Source organism: Passer domesticus, chromosome 10 (assembly GCF_036417665.1).
Source record: "Passer domesticus isolate bPasDom1 chromosome 10, bPasDom1.hap1, whole genome shotgun sequence".
Classification (NCBI taxonomy): Eukaryota; Metazoa; Chordata; class Aves; order Passeriformes; family Passeridae; genus Passer; species Passer domesticus.
Window position 1 is genome coordinate 1180000 of NC_087483.1, and position 22850 is coordinate 1202849.

Here is a 22850-nt window from a genome sequence, read left to right on the forward strand (position 1 = left end):
CCTGCATCCACCAGAAGGGTCACCTGGTCATAAAAGGAGACCAGCTTGGTCAAACTCGACCTACCCCTCCTGAACCCATGCTGGCTGGGTCTGATACCCTGGCCATGCTGGAAGTGCTGGCTGATGACACTCAGTATAAACTGTTCCATTTCCTCACTGGGTACTGAGGTCAGACTGACTGGCCTGTAATTACCTGGATCCTCCTTCCCACCCTTGTTGTGAATGGGAGTCACATTGGGCAGCTTCCAGTTATCTGGAACCTCAGCTGTGAGCCAGGACTCCTGGTAAATGATGGAGAGCAGCTTGGCAAGCTCATCTGCCAACTCCCTCATCGCCCTGGGATGAGGGATGGGATCCCATCTGGTCTCATGGATTTATGAATACCCAAGCAGCTCAGCAGTTCTTTGACTGCCTTCTCCTGGATAATGGGGGCCCATTCTGCTCCCTGATACCATCAACCAACCCAAGAGGGAAGTTTCCCTGAAGGCAAGTCATCTTCCCACTAAAGAGTGAGGCAAAAAAGGCATTAAGCACCTCTGTCTTCTCCTCAGCTGCAGTTACCAAATTCCCTCCTGCATCTAATAAAGAACAAGGTTGGTCTTACGCTTCCTTTTATCGTTAATATATTTGTAAAATCATTTTCTATTATTCTTTACTGAAGTCACTATTCTAAGTTCAAACTGAGCTTTGGCTTCCCTAATTTTCCTTCTTCATTCTCTCCCGAGAGACCTGACCCTGGTTCCGAAGAGGATTCCTCCTCCTTTTATTCTTAAGTTCCTTGAAAACCTCCTTGCCCATCCAGGCTGCACGTTTGCCTCTTCGCCTCATCTTTCAGCACACAGGGACAATCTGTTCCTATGCCCTCAAGATCTCTGTTTTGAAGCACGTCCACTTTTCCTGAACACCTTTGCTTTTAAGGACTGCTTCCCAAGGAACTCTTTGAATAAACCTCCTAAATAGGCCACAGTCTGCCCTCTGAAAGTCCAGTATAAAAGTCTTGTTGATGTTCCTCCTGACTTCACCAGATACCAAGAACTCTGTAACTTCATGATCACTCTGCCCCAAGTGGCCGCCAACCACCACATCTCCCACCAGCCCATCTCTGCAAAAAACCAGATCTAACATAGTCCATCCCCTGGTCGGCCCACCCACCAGCTGTGACAAAAAGTTGTCCTCCACACACTCTAAAAATTTCCTGGACTGCCTCTTTTCAGTTTTATTAAGTTCCCAGCAAATGTCTAGCAAGTTGAAGTCACCTACAAGAACAAAGGCTGATGATCCAGAAACATTCTCTAGCTGCTTATAGAATGAGTTGTCTACCTCTTCTTCCTGGCTGGGTGGATGATAACAGACTCCCAGTAGGATGTCAGCCTTGTTGGCCTTCCCCCTAATTCTCACCCACAGGTATTCAACTCCATCCTCATTAGTTTCAATACCTGTGGTGTCCAAAGCCTCCCTAAGATAAAGGGCCACCCTTCCACCCCTTCTCCCTTTCCCATCTCTTCTGAAGAACTTGTAGCCATCCAGTGCAGTACTCTAGCCATGTGAGTCATCCCACCAAGTTTCTGTGATGGGAATTACATCACAGCTCTGCTGTTGGACCATGGCCTCCAGCTCTTCCTGTTTGTTACCCATGCTGTGTGCACTGGTATCCATGCACCTCAGCTGGGCTGCTGATTTCACCCCTAACTCAGGCTTACCACCCTTGGGCCTGCTTCCGGACAGCCCAGCTGCATCCCCTACCCCCTTCAGACCTAGTTTAAAGCCCTCTAAACAAGTTCTACCAGTTCATGAACTAAAAACCGTAATGAGCAAAAGCCCTTAACAGAGAGATGGAGCCCATCTGGTTCCAGCAGGTGCTGTAAAAGTTGCCCCATGACCAAAGATTCCAAAATTCTGCTGATGCCACCAAACCTTGAGCCACTTGTTGATGATGTCAGCTCTCCTATGGCTTTCACAGTTTTTTTCAGAGACCAAAGGGACTGAGGAAAAGACTACCTGTGCCCCTGTCCTATTAACCACTTGTCCCAGTGCCCTAAAGTCCCTTTTAATTGCCTTGACACTCCTCTTTTCAGTCTCATCACTGCCAGCCTGGAGTATCAGCAGTGGCTAATAATGAGAGGGCTGAATCAGCCCAGGCAGTCTCTCAGTGATATCCCATACCCAAGCCCCAGGGAGGCAGCAGACCTCTCTGTAGTGTGGGTACAATCCACATTTGGGGCCCTCTGTTCCCCTCAGAAGGGAGTCACCCCCCATGATTACACTTTTTTTCCTTTTTGATGTTAGAGGTTGTTATCCTCACAGATGAATCATAATTGGGAGGCTCACTGGGCAGATAATTTTCTTCTAAATCATCTGGCTGACTCTCCAGATCCAGGGGCTCATACCTGTTCTGAAGTGGCACCTGGCCTGGGAGTGGGGGTCAGGAGGAATTTTTATTATTACCTCCTTGAGTAGGTACCCATTCCCATTCCCCTTCATCTACCAGGTGCCCCTCTATTGCCTGACAGTGAGAGGCATAAAAGACAGTGGGAACCAAGGAGAGCATTGCTGCACTCCCAGACCTCATGGAACCAAGGATCCATTGTGACACTGTGGGGCCCAAGGATCCAAGGGACTTTGAGACACCAATGGGTTCCATGGAACCAAAGGAACATTGTGACACGGGGAGGCCTCATGGAATCATGGAGACCATGTGACACTCTGGGGCCTCAGGGAACTGTGGTGACAACAAGTTGGCCAGGAGTGTGGATCTACTGGAGGGTAGGAGGGCTCTGCAGAGGGCCCTGCACAGGCTGGATCCAGGGACCAAATCCAACAAGGTGAGATTTAACAAGTCCAAGTGCTGGGTTCTGCACTTTGGCCACAACAACCCCTGCAGCACTACAGGCTGGGGACAGAGTGGCTGGACAGCAGCCAGGCAGAAAGGGACCTGCAGGGACTGAGGGACAGCAGGCTGGACATGAGGCAGCAGTGTGCCCAGGTGACCAAGAAGGCCAATGGCTCCTGAACTGGATCAGGAATGGTGTGGCCAGCAGGAGCAGGGCAGTGATTCTTCCCGTGTGCTGGGCACTGGTTGGGCAGCACCTTGAGTGCTGTGTCCAGTTCTGGGCCCCCAATTTAGGAAGGACATGGAGGAGCTGGAGCGTGTCCAGAGAAGGGCAGCAAGGCTGGTGAGGGGTCTGGAGTACAATTGCTGTGAGGAGTGGCTGAGGGAGCTGGGGTTGTTTATCCTGGAGAAGAGGAGGCTCAGGGGAGACAAGGCGGTGTCAGGGCACAGATGGACTTGATGATCTCCAAGGACTTCTCCAACCTTGCTGATTCTGGGATTCTCTGAAACCACCCTTGAAGCAGTTGCAGGATGAGCCCTGGGCCTCCTCCTCAGAAGCTCCAGCAGCCCAGGTCCCTCAGCTTCTCCTCCCAGCCCCAAAGCCCATCCTGTCAGTCCTGCAGAGCCTCTGCAGCTCCTCCTCATTGCCCAGAACAGGGAGCTCCACAGGCAGACACAGCAGCCCAGATGTGCCCCCCTGGCCTGGAGTGCCTCTGGCAAGGGAGCAGCACCAGGCACTGCAGGAGCCTGAAGACAATTCCTGCAGCACTTGGAGGATGATCCTGCTGCCCAAGGGACGTTCCCATGGTGCCAAGTCAGGAACTGGAATGGGGAGTGGGGCCAGAGAGGAAAGGGCAAACAGGGATGGGCTGTTTGCAGGGGAGGGAACAGGGGTGGCAAAAGGAAGAAATCTGTGGCAGGAAGAGTGAAGAAAGCAAAGGGTAACCAAAGGAAATGCTTGTGGCAGTTTGGGGGTGGCTGCCAGGCAGCCCTGGCTCTGAGCAACAGCGTCTGCAGTGGCACAGGAAACTCCCAGCTCAAGGGAACAAACTTTCTGGCTGACTGCAGAGGCCAGGACAAAGCTGAGTGGTTTCCCTGGTGTCCCCCAGCCCTTGCTGGCCCCAGGGGCTGATGCCATTTGTGCTCCCTCAGGTTCATGTCCCCACAGCAGCAGCATGGGGGTGCTCCTGCCTGCTCTGTGCAATGCAAACAGGGGCTCCTGAGCCAGTGCTGCCGTGGCTGTGCCTGCAAGGATGCGGCACCTCTGTGAGCTGGGGGAGAGGTCAGGGCTGCAGAGGGGGGATGTTGTTGGCAGCTCCATCAGGATGCTCTGGGACGCTGCCCTGGGCTGTGCAGCGCCCTGGGGATGGATCACCCCCTGCTCTGCTGCTCCTTCCCGTCTCCCCCAGGGCCCTTGCAGAGCCCCAGCCATGCTGTTTGCCCCCAGCCTGCCCACGGCCATCCTGGAGCTGCTCAGCCTGGGGCTTTTCTGTGCTAAGCATTGGCCTGGCCATGTTCTTGAGAGAGCCTGGGCAAGGAGCCTGGAGCCCCCAGGGCCTGTCCTGAGGCGTCAGCGCTGCCCCAGCAGTGCCCATGGCCTGTCCCTGCTGCAGCCCCGGCACTGCCACCCCCAGGACTGTGCCCGGCCCCGAGAGCACTCAGGCCCTGCAGCAACACCAGGGCCACCAGGGCAGCGGGGCAGGGCCACGGTAGCAGCACTGGCAACACCAAGTGCTGCTGCTGCTGCTGGGCACAGCTGCTGTGCCAGCACTGATCTGCCCCCAACTCTGCGCACAGACATTGCTGCTGCAGTTCCAGAGAAGGCAACAAAAGGGCATCTCTGCAGGAAACTTTGCTGGGAGATCCTTTAGTTTGTTTCAAGCCACTGAGAGCGGAGCCCCTCATTGATACACTCTGTGGCCACAGGGAAGGTGGAGATAAACAAAATGAGAAGTAGCACAGACAATGGCATTTCTTTGTGGACAATATGAAAAAAAGTAAAAGAAAGAAAACCTTTAAAATTAAACCAGCAAGAAGTATCAAATATTACTTTTATTACAAGTGATTTGCAGAAATTGGCCTGCACTTGAATATTTCTGGAACCATCCGGTCATCAGTCTCCACACTGCAGCCTTGAGCTCCTGGCTCCTCAGGCTGTAGATGAGGGGAATAAGAGCTGGAGGCAACGAGTACAGAACTGACAGTACCAGATCCATGGGTGGGGAGGAGATGGAATGGGGCTTCATGTAGGAAAATATACCAGTGCTGAAGAACAGGGAGACTGCAGCCAGGTGAGAGAGGCAGGTGAAAAGGCTTTGTGCTGTCCCTGCTCAGAGGGGATCCTCAGCACGGCCCTGAAGATCTGCACATAGGAGAAAACAATGAACACAAAACAGCTGGAAGTTAAACACACAGTAACAGAAAGATGCCAAAGTTCCCTGAGGGAGGATTTGGAGCAGGAGAGCCTGAGGATCTGTGGGATTTCACAGAAGAAGTGGCACAGGGCATTGCCATGGCACAGGAGCAGAGAAAATGTATTGGCTGTGTGCATGAGAGCAGTGAGAAAGCCAGAGGTCCAGGCAGCTGCTGCCATGTGGGCACAAGTTCTGCTGCCCAGGAGGGTCCCGTAGTGCAGGGCTTTGCAGATGGACATGGAGCAGTCGTAGCACATGATGGTCAGGAGGGAAAACTCTGCTGAGAAGAAGAACATAATTAAAAAGATCTGTGCAGCACATCCTTTGTGGGAGATGTTCCTGGTGTCTCAGAGGGAATTGTGCATGGCTTTGGGGACAGTGGTGCAGATGGAGCCCAGGTGGCTGAGGGCCAGGTTGAGCAGGAAGAAGAACATGGGCATGTGCAGGTGGTGGCCGCAGGCTGCAGCGCTGATGATGAGGCCGTTGCCCAGGAGGGCAGCCAGGGAGATGCCCAGCAAGAGGCAGAAGTGCAGGAGCTGCAGCTGCCACGTGTCTGCCCATGCCAGCAGGAGGAAGTGGCTGATGGAGCTGCTGTTGGACATTTGTGGTGCCTTGGCATGGGGATCTGTATAAAATGTAATCATGAAGTAGTTAAGGTTTGGAGAGGACTCTAAATATCCTAGCACAGCTTGGGGGCACTTTTCCCCCACTGCCTGCCCAGTGCTCTGCTGTCTGGAGCTGTCTCTGCCAGCAGCTGCTTCCATGTGCCCAGGGCTGGGCCCTGCCAGTGCTGCCAGAGCCCAGCCCAGCTCTGGGGGCTCAGCTCTGCTTTGCAGACCTCTCCCAGCTCTGGCACTGCCGAGGGGCAGCTCTGGCTCTGCAGGCTCTAATGGCAATATCAGAGCAACCCTGAGGATGGTGGAAAAGCAACACTGATGCTGCCTGTGAGGTGCCCTGTGCTGATTCCTGTCACTGAATGTTTTAGTAAGATCTGAGAAAAATATTTTTATTTTTTCCCAAACTTAACTGAGAGATTAATGTCTGTGGGAAGTTTCCTATCCAGACAACCCCTACCACTAGATTAAAAAAGCAGGATTTTTCGTTCTATGCAGCCCCTTCCTTGCTCTGCTCCCTTTATCATCTAACTGTAAATGTTCTGCAGTTAAATGCCATTTTTGGAGCAGTCCTGAACAGTGCAGCATCCTCACCACCCCGGGAGAACAATTGCAAGCCTTACCAGCTGTCTCCTGCCACCCAGATCTTGTCCCCCAGTGCTGGGAGCAGCTGCCAGGGCTGGCTGAGAGCTGTCCCTGGCAGGCAGCAGAGTCCCTGCCCCAGCACAGCGCCCTGGGCTGCAGGAGCCTGCTCTGCAGGACAGCCCTGGGCACCCCTGGCTGCTCTGCACAAGAGAGAATCTGAGAATGTACTCACAGAGTCTGCAGGCATTGGGATGTTCCAGCTTTAGGAGATGGCTCCAGGAGCTGCAGCTGCATTGTCCTGCAGCCAGAGGTTCCTGTGCCAAGGGCTGGCAGTGATTCTGCCCCAGGCACTTCTCAGCACCTTCCCAGCCCTGACTGATTCAAGCTCTCTGTGCCTCTGGGCTGTGCCCGGGCTGGCTGCAGGCAGTGCCCCAGCCCTGCTGGGCTGGCAGAAGAGCTGCTCCTCAAGAGAAATGTGCTTTTGAAGCTCTTCTTGCTGACCAGGAGCTGCCTCTGTGCCAGGAGCGCAGCTCAGCTCAGCAGCACAGACACAGAACAAGGACTTGAATGACCCTCTGGGGCTTTGTGCTCAGGCCCTGAACATCAGTCCCTGAGAGGCAGCTGCAGAAACCTCTCCAGAACTCCAAGTTAGAATCCAACTCCAAAGTTTCTTGGTCTTTTAATGGGTCCCTCTAAGGGACACAACTGAGAAAGTGTCCCCAGGCCCCAGGCAGAGCAGAGAACTGGAGGCAGTGATGACAGGTGGGAGCAAAGAGAAGCCAAGTCTTGGTGACCTGGGGCACAGCAGCAGGGTCTGTGCCACCAAGGGCTGGGAGGAGACACCTTGTCCTGAGGCCCTGGGGCCTCCTGGCACAGCCCCAGCCAGGCTGGGCACTGTCAGCCCCTTGTCCTGCCCTCAGCATCCCCCCCATAGCCCACATCCCAGTGGCCTCAAGGATCTGCTGGAAGGAGTCCCTGGGGAGCCTTGCTCAGCAATGGCCCTGGGGGCTCCTGAATGCTCCCAGGGACTGCAGGTTTTTCAAAGGACTGTGGGTTTGGCTTTTGTCTTGGAGTCTCTGAGAGTTTTGTGCAATCATGGCCTCCAATTATCTGCTGTAATTAGTCCCTGGAGAGGCTTTGTCAGTAACAGCATCCAGTGGGGCTCATTAATGCTTCAAGGTACTTCAGTTATTTTAAGGTACTTGGTGCTTCCCTTTTGATACAGACTCTGGGAGAGGTTTGTGCAATCATGGCCCCAATTATCTGCTTTAATGAGTCCCTTGAGAGCTTTGTACTGACATTCCTTGCGGCTCATTAGTGGTTTGAAATGCTCAAGGTTTTTAAGGTTCTTTGGATTTTCTGTTCCACACTGAGTCTCTGAGAAGCTTTTTGTGCCATCCTGGCCTCCAATTCTCTCCTCTATGGCGTCCATTAAGAGCTTGTGTTGGGGGTGGACCTCAGTGGGACCCATTCATGCTTTGAGACACTTTGGGTGTTTCCTCTGGCTTGGACTCCTGGAAAGGTTTGTGCACTCTCCTCTCAGACCCTGAGGTTCCAGGGCTCATCTCCAAATTCATCATGGGGCTCATTAGGATCAGGCAAGTTCTGACAAACCATGGCTCTGCCTTGATTTCCCTTTGTTCTCATGCAGTTCATCAGGAATGTTTCTGTAGTGTTTTTTCTCTCCAATTTGAGATTTCTTGGCCAATGCATCAATTAGCGTGGTGGGCTCAATGTTGGCCAATTACCAGTGCACTCACTAGAATATTCTTACTCATTTCCTGCTGTGAGACAGGATTAGGAGAAAGGCAAAGTTGGCTCAAAACTTTAAAAGGGTATAAAGAAAGGTTTATTAATACTAACTAAAAGTGTAATAAGAATCAGAACAAAACTTTTGGAACACTTTTCTTTCCCTACAACCTTTTCTTTCTTACTGACAATGTAAAGAGACAAAACCTAATATTTTCAGTTTACCTTCTCTAGAGTAGTCTTCCTTCAGTTCATGTAGGGAGAGGAGTCTCTCTTTCTTGCTATGGAGACTTCTCCATAAGAAAAGAGTTCTCTTGTGGCTCTCAATTTCCATTAATAGCAGCCACCTGGAAAATCTGCAATCATGAAGTCCCTCCCATTTTTTGACAGCTTTTCCCACAGTTGTGTTTATGGGCCATGTCAACTAATGGGGTATTAGTTTAAAGATTAGCTGTTTAAGAGCAAATGTTCTCTTCATCTATTTCTGAAATCATCTTCATCTCTGAGAACAGTGGTTTTCTTCTTCTCCCTATGAGGGCACAGGGTCTCATCACTCTGCTCTGTCTGTTCAAACTTCACATGGGAACACAGCTACTTCAACATTTGCTTACTTTACCATGGAGGTCTTTCCTGAACAAGTCATCTTCCCATCCTTTTCAATGTGTTATAGGGAAAAAGAGAGTCTGATGTATCAATTACATCCTTCTCTACAGCTTCACAAGAGGATTTCAGTCCCAAGGTTATGGCATTTCCTCATCCCTCCCATCCAGGACTCAACGTCCCCTTCACTGACCTCGGTGTCTTCATGTTGCTCCTCTGTGTGCCTGCACTTTGTCCTTTTCTCTTACTCGAGGGAGGATGGAAGCACTGAAAGAGTTAATATCTCACCCAGGACCTGCAGATGGTTCCGTGACCCCGGCCGGGCTCGGTCCTTGCGGCCAGAGCTGTTTTACCATGGAGGTTTCTGCAGCGGCTGCGCTGGGGCTGTGTCAGGATGGGCCGCGCTGGGGCAGGGCCAGGATCTCAGCAGCCAGGCCAGAACACAGCAGCAGCACGGCCGGGGCCCATGGCTTCTCCTCCCCCTGCCCGGGGCTTGCGGGTGAAGCCCAAGGGTGGCAGAATCTTGGCCGAGCCGGCCCGGCCCGGGGCTGCTCCTGGGGCCCGGCAGATCCTGGCTGGGCCCGGGCTGGCGGCGGGGCAGGGCTCAGCAGCGCCCAGGTGTTGGCAACCGCAGCCATGGCCCGGCCCGGCCTCAGCCCCGCGGCCTCCCCTGCCCTGCCCGGCAGCCGATGGGGCCTGGGGGGCTCCCTGGGAAGGGTCCGGCCCCACGGCAGGAGCCGTCCGGCCCGGCCCGGCTGAGACGGGGGCTGGGTCAGCCTTGTTACCTCTTTGCTGGCCAGAAAGGAAAGAGACCCTCCCAGGCTTTCTCGTCTTTAATGTGTGTCTTCACAGAGCCGTGTACAGCTTCCTTAGTGGTTTAACAGATTGTCAATTCTCAAAGCTAATTACTGATTGGGTGTTTTTGACAGACATGGAGGAAACTGCTAGCAGCTTCTTTTCGGACATCCCTTCCATGATGCAATACCACCACAACAGCACAGAGCACAGAGCTCCTTTGTCCATATGTAGTGGTCATGGGCCCAAGGTTTCAGAACCCCTCCTTGGGAGATCTCCGGGCCCTCTCCAAGGTGTTTTCAAACGGAAACATTCAGCTCATGGTCTAAGAAAATCACCAGAGGGCAGGGCCAGCCTGACCTGTCTGTTCTGGTTACTTTTGTCTGGGAGCAATCTTTGCATATACAGAATTTGGGAGGCCAAATTCTAATTTTGGCCATGGGCCGTGGGCATGAAAATGGGTTCTTTTCCTAAGGAATGAAGGAACAGAGCTCCATTGTTTCAGGGGCAGATGAGAGCTGACCACCAGAGGCCAAGGCCAGCCAGAGCTGGCAGGTTTTTTTTCTGAGAGATGCCCTTGCATATTGGAAAATTTTTTAGGGAAAGTATCAGTTTTGCCAATGGGCATCTGAAAAGAGGGATGGTTCTTTTCATAGCAAGGAAAGCATGGAGCCCCAGTGCTCCAGGAGCTGATGAGAGGCAGCCCTTGACATCCCAAGATCAGCCAGACCTATCAGGTGGCCCCTGGGAGGCCAAGCCAGCCAGACCTGCTCCATGTTCCCTTGGTTCGATGGGGCCCTGATGTGTCATAATGTCCCCTTGGTGACACGAGGTCATGAAGGGTGCTCATGATCTCCATGGTTCCATCAGGTCCCACAGAGTCATAATGATCTCTGGGTTGCATGAAGCCCCGCTGTGTCACCACAGCCCCTTGGTTCCATGGGCTCCAGTGGTGCCACAATGATCCCCTTGGTTTCGTGAGGTCCCCACAGTGTCCCAGTGATCTCCATGGGAAGGAAAGAACCGACCCCCAGTGTTGCAGGGGCAGTCACCAGAGGCCAAGGCTTGATGGTACTGGCAGATTTTGCCTGGAAGCAACCCTTGGATATACAGAATTTTAGAGGTGGAATCCCAGTTTCAGACATGGACACCTGGGGGAGAAGCACAGTTGTTTTCCATAGGAAGGAAAGCGCAGAACAGAGGTGTTTCCAGGGCAGATGAAAGGCAGCCATCAGAGGCCTAGGACAGCCAGACCTCTCTGTCCTGGTAGCTTTTGTCTGAAAGCAACCCTTGGATATAGCAAATTTGGGAGGTGGTGTAGCAGGCACAAGGCCTGCAAGGCCTTGGAGGTCAGAAGCCTGAGCTAGGAAATACCAAGTCAGCATGACTAAGGGTTTAGAAGCCCCTCTCTTCCGCCTTTCGGACCCTGTTATCTCGCTGTAGATCCATAGGCCACTTTTTCCCTGACCCTTACTATTGGACAGTTTTCAATCCCCCTATAAGGTATAAAAACCCCTAGCTCTGCCCGGTTCGGGAGAGGAGAGCTGTCCCTGGACCCTTCGCGGAGACCCCAATAAAGAACCCTGCGGAACCCATACAGCGCTGCTCCTCTCTCTCTGCGTCTGCTGCGGCGATACCCAGGGTGACGGCCCCAGGCATGCTAAAAGAGCTGAAATCACTAAAGAGCTGAGCTGCAAATCACTATAGCTGCCTGGGCTGCCTGAACCCCCGCTGGGCGATCCTGGACCCTCCGTGAGCTATCCTGGACAACCGGCCTCCCCGCTGGGCTTCTGCCCCTGGGGGCCATAGCTGGCGCTCCGAACAGAGCCGACGCCCGAACAGCGGGGGGCCCCTGGGCCAACATCTGAACCGCCGTGATAGCCTGGCCGCGGAACTGAATGCCGGACCTGGCATTTCAGAGGAGCAGCACTTCTTCGTGAAATTGTCACTGCCTCCGCTCGCCAGAGATCCTGGAAGGAGAAGCTCTCCGTTTTAGAAGGACTCTTCTGGACAGGACGTCAGCCGACCCGCAACAACGACACCTGGGCACGCGAGTGTCCGCGGAGGCTGATGAGCAGACGACCCCCAGCAGAACTTTGACCCACAACAGGCTGAAAAGTGTAAGTTTAACACAGCCTCTCTTGCGCGCAAAAAATATTTTTTCCTTGGGTCCTTTTTTTTTTTGGGTTTTTTCTTTTTTTTCTCTTTTTTCTGCTGGCGGGAACTGAAAAATGGGATCAAAGCTTAGTAAACGATCCCAGAACGAGAGAGATTTATATTCCCTAATCCTAGAAATCCTATCTTCTAACAACTTTTCTTTTTCTAAAGGTAACCTTTCAAAAACTAACCTGAAACGTTTTATAAAATGGATTCTCTGCCACTTCCCAGATACTAATACACAGACTATTACCTTAGACTCCTTTTGGGATACAATTGGGACCACGATATATAAGTTTCAAACTAACCAAGACTTTTCTGTAACTCAGTTTTTACCGATGTTCCACGCTATCACTAAAGCTGTAGAAAAAACTAACAAAAAGATTTTAGCTTCAGGGCTAACTTCTGTCGAACGAAACGAAAAGTTCTTATCTCACTTAACAGAAGCGCCTATTTCAAATGCTAATGGAGGAGATAACAGCCCCTCCACCCTGGATTCCAGCACTCCGCTGGGTCCTAGGGTCCTGCCATCTGCTCCGCAACCCCCCGACCCCAGGGCGCCCACGGCCCCTGCCCACCCCCTCTTCCCCCCCGCCTTCCCCTCGGGAGCCACATCCTGCGCGCCTCCTTGCTCTGTGTTATCTCCGAGAGCATCTGCGCCAGTTCCCGCCGGGACTGACCCAAACCCCACCCCTCCCCCTGCTCCCCCCGACCCTACTGGGGCCACCCCCACCCCCCTTGCCGTCCCTCCTGTCCCTGCCGCGTCCGCCCCCACTCCCTCCCCCGCCCTCGCCCCCCCCGCTACCATCGCGTCTTTCCCTGCCCCCGGCATCATCCCTGCTGCGGCACCGGACCAGCCCGCCTGCGCACCCGTGCCCCCCCCCACCACCGCGCTTTTGCCTGCCGCCGGAATCGTGCCCGCCGCACCCTCCCTCAGTCCCGCCGCCTCCTACATCCCGCATACCCCCTGCCCCCATACCCTCGCTGTGCAACCCCATACCCACGCTCCGCAGCCCCCGGTCGGGACCCCCCAGACTTCCCTCAGTTCTGCCCCCCCTCCCCACGCCCCCCAGTCCTGTGCATACTGTATCACGCATTGCACGGCCACCCCGCCATGTGCCACGTGTAGCCACGTCCTGCCATGTGCTGCCTTATACCCGGTCCAGCCACAGGCACCTCTGCCAAATGCAGCTCCAGCCAGCCATAAGAAACATAAGGCAAGGCCTGATAGCTCTCACTTCTCGTCATCTGATGACAGCAGTGACAGCGATTCTGATTTGGAAATAGAATATGTTGATCCTTGGGCAAAAATAAAAATGGAAGCCACACAGGCAGGGGACTGGCAATTAGCTCAGAGAATTACTGCCTTTCCAGTAGAATATAAGAAGGGAAAAAAAGGAGGTGCCACTAATAGAAAGACATGGGAACCTATTACAAATAAAGAACTTGTGCAATTAAGAAATACAGCCACAGAACATGGTAGAAGTTCACATATTTTTAGAAATTTCATAGAAGCTACGTTCTCAGCACATGTTCTGGTACCCCACGATATTAAAAATATTGCCCAGTGCCTCCTCTCTCCCGCCGAGTACATGCTTTGGGAAAGGCATTGGAAAAAGCAATTAAAAACATTATCAGATAACTATGCTGCAGATGCTGATAAGCCAAATTTTACACTCGAACAGCTGGCTGGTGAAGGGGATTTGCAGAAACCCTCTGACCAAGCTGATACTTTACCTAAGGCAACATTACAAGACGTGGCTATAGCAGCAAAAACCTCCTTATTTCTCACCCCAGATGATTCTACCCCTACCCAATATTTTTCTACTATCAAACAAGGAATAGATGAAAGCTTTATCAAATTTGTGGATAGAATTAAGGATGCTCTGGAAAAACAGATAGAGAGCACAGAGGCAAGAAAAGAACTGTTGTGTAAACTTGCCATGAGTAATGCGAATGAAAAATGTAAAATAATTCTGAGAGCCTTACCCATAGACAAAGAACCTACCATAGAGCAAATGCTGGAAAGCTGCACACGTCACCTGTCCACTGAAGACACAGTGGCCCAAGCAGTGACTAAGGGTGTTGCAGAAGGAGTTTCTAGTGCATATGCAGTAATAGCTTCTAAGGATCAGGTCCGCTGCTACCACTGCGGAGATTTTGGACATTTTATAAAGGACTGTCCAGAGAGGTCACCTCCCAGGTACCCTCGCAATTTCCACCAAAGGCCCCAGAATCAGCAGTACTATCAGCCGCGTCCGGGAAACTTCCATCGGAGCGTGGTGGGGCCCCACGCAAGGACACCAAATCAAAGGCCATCCAGACCCAGTCACGCACCATCCCAGGAGATTCCAGACCACATGAGGAGGATCCAACACACGGAGCAATACCAAAGGGAACGCGCCGTCAGCTGGTAACTGCACTGTCCATTGACTTTAAAAATAACAATGTTTATCGTGTTCCCACAGGCAAACGTGGGCCAAAAGGAGGTCCTTCTAACATCCTAATTATAGGTGATTCTCTCCATACCCCAAAGGAAATATTTGTTGTTCCAGAAGTACAAACAGTGCACCCGGGACAAGAAATCTTTGTCCAGGTGTACTGCACAGACTTACCATATTTTCTTCCAAAGGGTACCCCATTTGCACAGGCCTTTCTACTCCCTAAGAATCACAGGGAACAGCTTCCTCTCAACCCCACAGCAATGTGGATACAAGTTGTGGGACCGAGTAAGCCTGTCATCGAGTGCGGTCTTACCTGCAGAGGAGAGAAGTTCCACCTACCAGGGATGCTGGACACCGGTGCAGACGTGACCATCATCGCCCGCTCTGAATGGCCAGCACACTGGGAGCTACAACCTGTGGCAGGCTTGATCACAGGGATCGGTGGAGCTACAGTTTCCATGCGGAGCAAGAACAACATCCTCGTCGAAGGGCCTGAAGGCAAGTTGGCTACCATCCGCCCATTTGTGGTAAGGGCCCCCATCACCTTGTATGGACGGGACATTTTATGTCAGTGGGGAGCCTCCCTACGTATTCCCAGTCCGGATTTCTAATTGGGGCCACTGAGGAGCGCGCACTGCCAGACACTCCTCGTCTCACCTGGAAATGCCATGACCCGATCTGGATCGAGCAGTGGCCCCTCTCTAAAGTCAAACTGCGCGCACTACATGCCCTTGTGGACGAACAGCTCGCCAAAGGCCACATCGTAGAGACCACCAGCCCTTGGAATTCTCCAGTCTTCGTACTACGAAAGCCTGGAACAGACAGGTGGAGGCTCCTCCACGATCTTCGCCGAATCAACGAGGTCATTGAGGACATGGGTCCCCTCCAGCCTGGCCTGCCCTCACCATCCATGCTGCCTAGAGACTGGACACTTGCTATCATTGATATTAAAGACTGTTTCTTCAGCATCCCGCTGCATCCCCAGGACGCTCCACGGTTTGCCTTCTCCGTTCCCTCTCTTAACAGAGAGGCTCCACTCAAGAGATATCATTGGTGTTTTCTTCCACAAGGACTAAAGTGCAGTCCGAGTATATGCCAGTGGTATGTTGCTCACATCCTGTCTCCTGTTCGGAACCTATTCCCAAATGCGATCATCCATCACTATATGGACGATATCCTGGTCTGTGCACCAGAAAAAACGTACTTGGACAAAGCAGTTAAAAAGACTATTGAAACCATAGAAAAGGCAGGATTTGAGATCCGTGAGGACAAAATACAGTACACCAACCCATGGACTTACCTTGGACTCCAGATCCGGGAACGGACCATCGTACCCCAGCAGCTCGCCATCCGAGACGACCCAAAAACCCTGAGAGACTTACACAGTCTGTGCGGATCCATCAACTGGGTACGTCCACTGCTAGGAATTACAACAGAGGACCTCGCTCCACTGTTCAGCCTTCTTCGGGGCAAGGAGAATCTGGACTCTCCATGCACTCTAACACCAGAGGCCCGAGATGCCATCACCAAGGTCCAGGAAGCCCTGTCTTCACGCAAAGCCCATCGTTTCGAGCCCAGCCGGCCTTTCCAGTTCGTCATTCTGGGAAAAGCACCTAGGTTCTATGGACTGATTTTCCAATGGGACACTCAACTTCGAGACCCTTTACTAATCCTGGAGTGGATCTTTACAAATAACCAACCCACAAAAACCATTACCACCTTCCAAGAAATTATGGCACATTTAATAAAAAAGGCTAGAACTCGCCTCCGTTCCCTTGCAGGGTGTGAGTTCACATGCATATATTTGCCAATGACCACTGGGGATCTAGAACATTTGCTCCAGACCAATGAGAGTCTCCAGTATGCCTTAGATAGCTATACAGGCCAAATTTCAGTGCATATCCCAAAACATAAGCTTTTTAATCGTGATGTGACATTTCATCTGACTCCAAAATTAGTCCAAAGTAGGACACCTCTCAAAGCTCTAACTGTCTTTACAGATGGCTCAGGGTCATCCCACAAGTCGGTAATGACATGGAAGGACCCTAAGACCCAAAATTGGGAATCTGACATAAAAATAGTGGAGGGATCTCCACAGATTGCGGAGTTAGCAGCTGTTGTCAGAGCCTTTGAGAAATTCAAAGACGAACCTTTTAATCTGGTCACAGATTCAGCTTATGTTGCTGGCATAGCTATGAGAGCAGAACATGCTCTTCTCAAAGAGGTTTCCAATCCAAAGTTATACCAATTGATTTCCACATTAACACGCTTAATTTCCCACAGAAAACAACCTTACTATATAATGCATGTGAGGTCACACACTGACCTCCCAGGTTTCATTGCAGAAGGGAACAGGAAAGCAGACACCTTAGCCATGGCAATAGAGACTGCTAATGTCCCTAACATCTTTGCCCAGGCAAAGTTGTCACACTCATTTTTTCATCAAAATGTGCCTGCCCTTATCAGAATGTTCAAGCTTTCAAAAGATCAGGCAAAAGCTATTGTTGCCACATGCCCAAACTGTCAAAACTACCAAATACCATCTATGGGGACAGGAGTCAATCCCCGAGGTTTAAACAGCTGCCAGCTGTGGCAGACAGATGTAACCCACTTTGCACCTTTTGGAAGGTCAAAGTACGTGCATGTATCGGTTGATACATTCTCAGGAGCAGTATTTGCATCAACACATACAGGAGAAACTGCGCAGCACACCATAAAACATTTTCTCCTCGCATTTGCAACCCTGGGAGTACCAAAGGAGATCAAAACAGACAATGGACCTGCCTATACCTCTCGTAAGTTAAAAGAGTTCTTCAGTGAGTGGGGAATACAACACAAGACAGGTATACCTGCAAACCCCACAGGACAATCCATCGTGGAAAGGACACATCAGACTCTCAAAAGAGTCCTCAATCAGCAACAGAGAGGAACAAAAATCACTTCTCCAGTTGAAAGACTTTGCAAGGCTCTCTATGTCATCAACTTCCTGAACTGTACAACCTCAGAGCCTGATCCACCAATACTTCGCCACTTTGCAAATACCACCCAAGCAAAGCTCACAGAGAAACCACCTGTGCTGGTGAAGGACCCAGAAACACATAAAGTCTCTGGACCTTTCGAACTCATCACGTGGGGAAGAGGATACGCGTGTGTTCTGCTACCATCTGGTCCAAGATGGTACCCAGGGAAAAACATAAAACCATACCTAGGCACTGCAAATACCACTTCCACAAGCAGTGACAAGAATCCTCCTGAGTCAAACACAAGACCTCCTCAAAACCAGACCAGCTCGGCCTGGAGACGAAGACGTCGCCAAACGTCCACAAGTGGAGGAGACGACTGTCCCATCACACAGCAGCAGACAAACCAGAAAGCTGAACAACATTCTGAGGCATCAAGCCCTAGGCCAGGCACAGCCTGAAAACAAACTGTTCTTTGAATTAGATGTTATTACCCTTTTTACCCTAAAAACCCTATTATCCCTTTTATCTACCCTTACCAAAAGCCTCTAACCTTTTACCCACTCCCCCACCCTTAGTACCATAGAAAAAACAAAAACAAAAAAACAGTAAAAAACTAAAAATAAAGGGGGGAGGTGGGAGGAACAGAGGAAAGGAACAAGAAAGGAACCCTAACCCTCCCCTCCTACCATAAAAATAACAAGTTTTGCTTATATTCCCTATCAGAAGCCCCATTCCTGCCCAAAGATGAAAAATATCTCCGTTGGCGCTGTCCTCACTGCTGCCTGGATGTTCCTCACCGTGCCATGTGCCGTCGGTTGGATCGGCCCACAGCCGAGCCATAATGTCTGGGTAACCTTAGCAAGAACATTAAAACAGGATAACATGTGCTTATCCATGGGGAGCGTTGATAACCCACTTTCCACATGTCTAGTAGGAATTCCTTTTGTAGCCGATGATTGGCCCGCCTATAATTCAGAGCTTCTCCGCACCACAGGTAAGAGACCCCACCAGGTAGAAACTTGGGACGAGTGGACAAAAATACTGCCCAATGCTCTTGAGGAACCTCAAGAATTGGATCTATTGGGGTCCTCTAAGGCCACCTTCTGTGTCAAATTTTACTTTAGACGTCCAAAGAATAATTTGCCTGAAATTGATCTGAACAAAAACACATACCGAAAAGACATATCACCAATTAACAAAGCCTACAACCCTCACGATTGGTGTAATTACACTGCTCGTGTGATCTCTGTGTCCTCTCTCCATCCCAAAATTCTACCCAAGGGAACGTTTCTCATCTGTGGTGACAGAGTATGGGCTGGGATCCCCTCACGACTCCAGGGAGGTCCCTGTACCCTAGGAAAACTTTCCACCCTTACTCCAAATATCACCTTGTTGCACAATTGGAAAAAAGAGAGCGAGTTAAAACGCCACAAAAGGTCCTACACAGCATTTGATGAAAATTGCGATCCCAAATTATACGATTGGAACAAACCTAAAAAGATAGCGGTCTCTATATTCCTACCATGGGTAGCTGCAGCTAAGGCCCTGGGTGACATAAATCACCTTGGGTGCTGGCTCAGTAAGCAAGCTAACGCTACTTCTGCTGCCCTGAGTGATCTCTTAAAGGAAGAAGAAACCACAAGACACGCCTCCCTCCAAAATCGAGCAGCGATTGACTTCCTGCTGCTTGCCCACGGACATGGCTGCGAGGACTTCGAAGGGATGTGCTGCTTCAATCTCTCTTCACGCTCGGAATCCATCCACGCCAACATCCAGAAACTGAAGGGACTTGTGAAGGACTTAAAAGTAGAACAGACCCCAGACTGGGTCAATGACCTCTTCGGTCAATGGGGATTAACGGGATGGGTTGCATCTTTGGTTAAGGGAATGTTGTGGATTTTTCTTGTAATTGTCATCGTGTTACTTATGTTCTCATGCCTTGTCCACTGTTTTAAAAGAACCATAGGGAACGCCTTTTTTTCTAAATACAGAAAGTGGAGTTGTAGCAGGCACAAGGCCTGCAAGGCCTTGGAGGTCAGAAGCCTGAGCTAGGAAATACCAAGTCAGCATGACTAAGGGTTTAGAAGCCCCTCTCTTCCGCCTTTCGGACCCTGTTATCTCGCTGTAGATCCATAGGCCACTTTTTCCCTGACCCTTACTATTGGACAGTTTTCAATCCCCCTATAAGGTATAAAAACCCCTAGCTCTGCCCGGTTCGGGAGAGGAGAGCTGTCCCTGGACCCTTCGCGGAGACCCCAATAAAGAACCCTGCGGAACCCATACAGCGCTGCTCCTCTCTCTCTGCGTCTGCTGCGGCGATACCCAGGGTGACGGCCCCAGGCATGCTAAAAGAGCTGAAATCACTAAAGAGCTGAGCTGCAAATCACTATAGCTGCCTGGGCTGCCTGAACCCCCGCTGGGCGATCCTGGACCCTCCGTGAGCTATCCTGGACAACCGGCCTCCCCGCTGGGCTTCTGCCCTGGGGGCCATAAGGTGGAATCCAAATTTCGGCCATTTCTGTGTAGATAAGAAGGATGGTTCTTTTCCATGGGAAGGAAAGCACAGAGCCCAAGAGTTTCAAAGGCAGAAGAGGAGAGAGGTGGCTCTCGGGAGGCCAAGCCAGCCAGACCTGTTTGTCCTGGCAGCTTTTGTCATGGAGGAATCCTTGGATATATGGAATTTGGGAGGAAGAATCTCAATTTTGTGCACAGGCACCTTGAGAAGAAGGATGGTACTTTTCCATTGGAAGGAAATCACCAACCCAATGTGTTTGGTAAGCAGGTGAGAGGCAGCCCCCAAGAGGCCAAGGGCAGCCAGACCTGTCTGTCCTGGCATCTTTCATTGGGGGAAAATCCTTGGATGTATGGAGCTCTTGAGATGGAATCCCAGATTTGACCATGGGCACCTGGTCAAGATGAATGGGGGTTTTTTTGTACTGGAAAAAAAGTGTGAAGTCCAAGTGTTCTGGAAGAAGATGAGATGTGGCCACCCTTAGGCCAAGCCAGTCAGACCTGTCTCTGCTGGCACCTTTTGTCTAGGGGCTACCCTTGGCCATAGGGCACTTTGGATGTGGAATCTCAATTTTGGCCGTGGGCACCTGGACAGGAAGAAGAGTTCTTTTCATTACGAAGGAAAGCACAAAGCCCCAGTGTTTTAGAGGCAGATGAGTAGCAGCCCTCAGGAAGCCAAGGCCAGCCACACTTGTCAGTCCTGGCAGCTTTTGTCTGGGAGTTATCCTTGGATATAGGGAATGCTGGAGGCAGATGCCCAATTTTAGCCATGGGTGCCTGGTCGAGATGGATTTTTTTCCCATAAGAAAAAAAATCACATGGTCCCAGTGTTTCAAAGTCAGATGAGAGGTGGTTCCTGGATGGCCAAGGCAGCCAGAGCTGTCACTCCTGGCAGATTTCATCTGGGAACAATCTTTGCATATAAGGAAATTTGGAGGAGGAATCCCAGTTTTGACAATGGGCCCCTGGAGGACAAGGAGAGTTCTCTACCATAGGAAGGAAAGCCCAGAGCCCCAGTGCTTCAGGGACAGATGAGAAAGCAGCCCTCGACATGCCAAGGTCAGCTGGACCTGTCAGGTGATCCCCAGGAGGCCCAGCCAGCCAGACCTGTTCCCTGTTCCCTTGGTTTTGTGGGACCCCACAGTGTCCCAATGGTCTCCTTGGTCCCCTTCCTTCTGCAGTGTCACAATGGCCCCGTGCTTCCATGAGACCTTGCAATGTCACAATGGCTTCATGCTCCCACAAAGCCCTGATCTGTCACCAGGGCCCCTCGGCTCCATGTGCCCTCACTGTGTCACAATGCCTCCTCCATGACACTGGGCTCCACAAAGTCACCATGGACCCTTGGCTCCTTGGGGCCTCTGAGTTTCACAAAGGAGACAGTCCTGGATTGCCAAACAGATTGTATTCTCTTTGCCATCTGTATGGCAGTTGTCTTCTGTTAAGTGGGAAGTTTTCCTTATCTCTTCCACACCCACTCCTTCCTCAGGGCAGACATCTGCTGATAACAGGCTACTGAATGTCACTGCATGACTGATAAGAACTACAGCATCCCATTGTGAGATGATCTGCCCAGAGGGGAGAACCAAGCATTCCTACCAGATATAATCTTAAAAATTCTGGAACACCAACATGGCTTTCTCCACTGGATTTCCCAGAGGAACAGCTGCTGCCTCTTCCACTGGATCTTCAGAGGAAGACTACACCTTTCTACAGGATCCCTGCTCAAACAGAACCGCACCTGACACTCCAGGAGGAGTGCAGCCATATTTCCAATTGGACTGCTACCAACACCGTGACCAGCAGGGTGTCAGGTTGTGTTCTGACTCTGTCAGTGTTGTCTTGCTTTACTGCATTGTTTATTTTATCTTTTTATTTGTTTCCCTAATAAAGAACTGTTATTCCTGCTCCCATATTTTTTCCTGAGAGCCCCTTAATTTCAAATTTATAACAATTTAGAGGGAGGGAGTTTACATTTTACATTTTAGGAGAGGCTCCTGCCTTCCTTAGCAGACACCTGTCTTTTCAAACCAACACAGGGAGTGACATCAATCTCTGCTTAATAACTGGTTTTACTTTAACACAGTTACTTTGAAATCACTTCCTAGTATATTATATAATATGATATATGAAAATATGATATGATATGATATGATATGATATGATATGATATGATATGTTACAGTTGTTATACCTAGGAGCAAATTCTTCTGATTAAGATAATATTGTCTAATCATTACCATAATAGATAATATATATTTATAGAAACAGCTGTGGTTTGCCATCCTTAATCCTGTGGGACAAATTCTAGAAAGGTTTCATTCCACCTTTATAATTCCTTACATACAAAATCTTGAAAGTCTGGGACTGGGATTGGATACATCTGCTTCAAGGCTCCTCTCACAAGAAGGAGTTTAGAAAGCTTGGAGGTCCTTGCAGGTGTTTGGGATCTGTGGGAGCCATTGGGGGTCCAATTTACTGCCCAATTAACAGAAGATAACTGCCCTACCTCTGACAGATGGCAAATAGAATACATATGTTTTCTTTCAATCCAGAACAGCAGGATTTCAAATTAATAAAATGTAATTTAACATTGCTCAAATCTAACACTAATGAGGTTTAACTTTGTTTAGTCTTATCAACCCTGAATTTGCATTAAATTAAACATCATAGAATCAAAAATGGATATCCTTAAAAGTTATACATACAACAAAATATAACTTATTCTGATGCCATTAATAGAAATAAGGCACTGACAAGTTGAACAATCTGTGATTGAAATAACAGCATGATGGATTTACTGGAGGGATTAAGAGGATGTAATTAAGTGTGTCATGATTTTATGTAAATTAGTTTTGAGGGAAGGCCATGGTAGCAACAAATTTTATGCAAGCATGAATTTGCTAAGACCTTTTAAAGTGCAGTTTTATTGAAAGAAACAACAATGTGGAATTTGGCAAACTGCCCAGCAAACCAGCAGCTTCTTGAAATCATATTTAGTGTAATTCCAGATGGTCAATTTACCAGCATTTCTGTTAAAGAACCTCTGGCAAGCACCGTGGGGGGGCCTGGCGAAGCCGCGCCGGGGCTCGGGGGAACTGCGCCGGGAGCAGCCGAGCCACGCACCCCAAACCGCCCGCGGTTCCCCCTCCTGCCCCAGAGCCTGTGAATGTGCCTCCATGCCAGAG

The 22850-nt window shown here is 50.5% G+C and overlaps 1 long non-coding RNA gene across 1 annotated transcript; it reads left to right on the forward strand.

The window, feature by feature from the left end:
• The first annotated feature begins 2434 nt into the window (after positions 1 to 2434).
• LOC135308435 (uncharacterized) lies at positions 2435 to 21577 on the forward strand. Its single transcript, XR_010368865.1, has 2 exons — positions 2435 to 2822; positions 21152 to 21577. It is a non-coding gene; the product is annotated as an uncharacterized LOC135308435 (long non-coding RNA).
• Positions 21578 to 22850: the final 1273 nt, after the last annotated feature.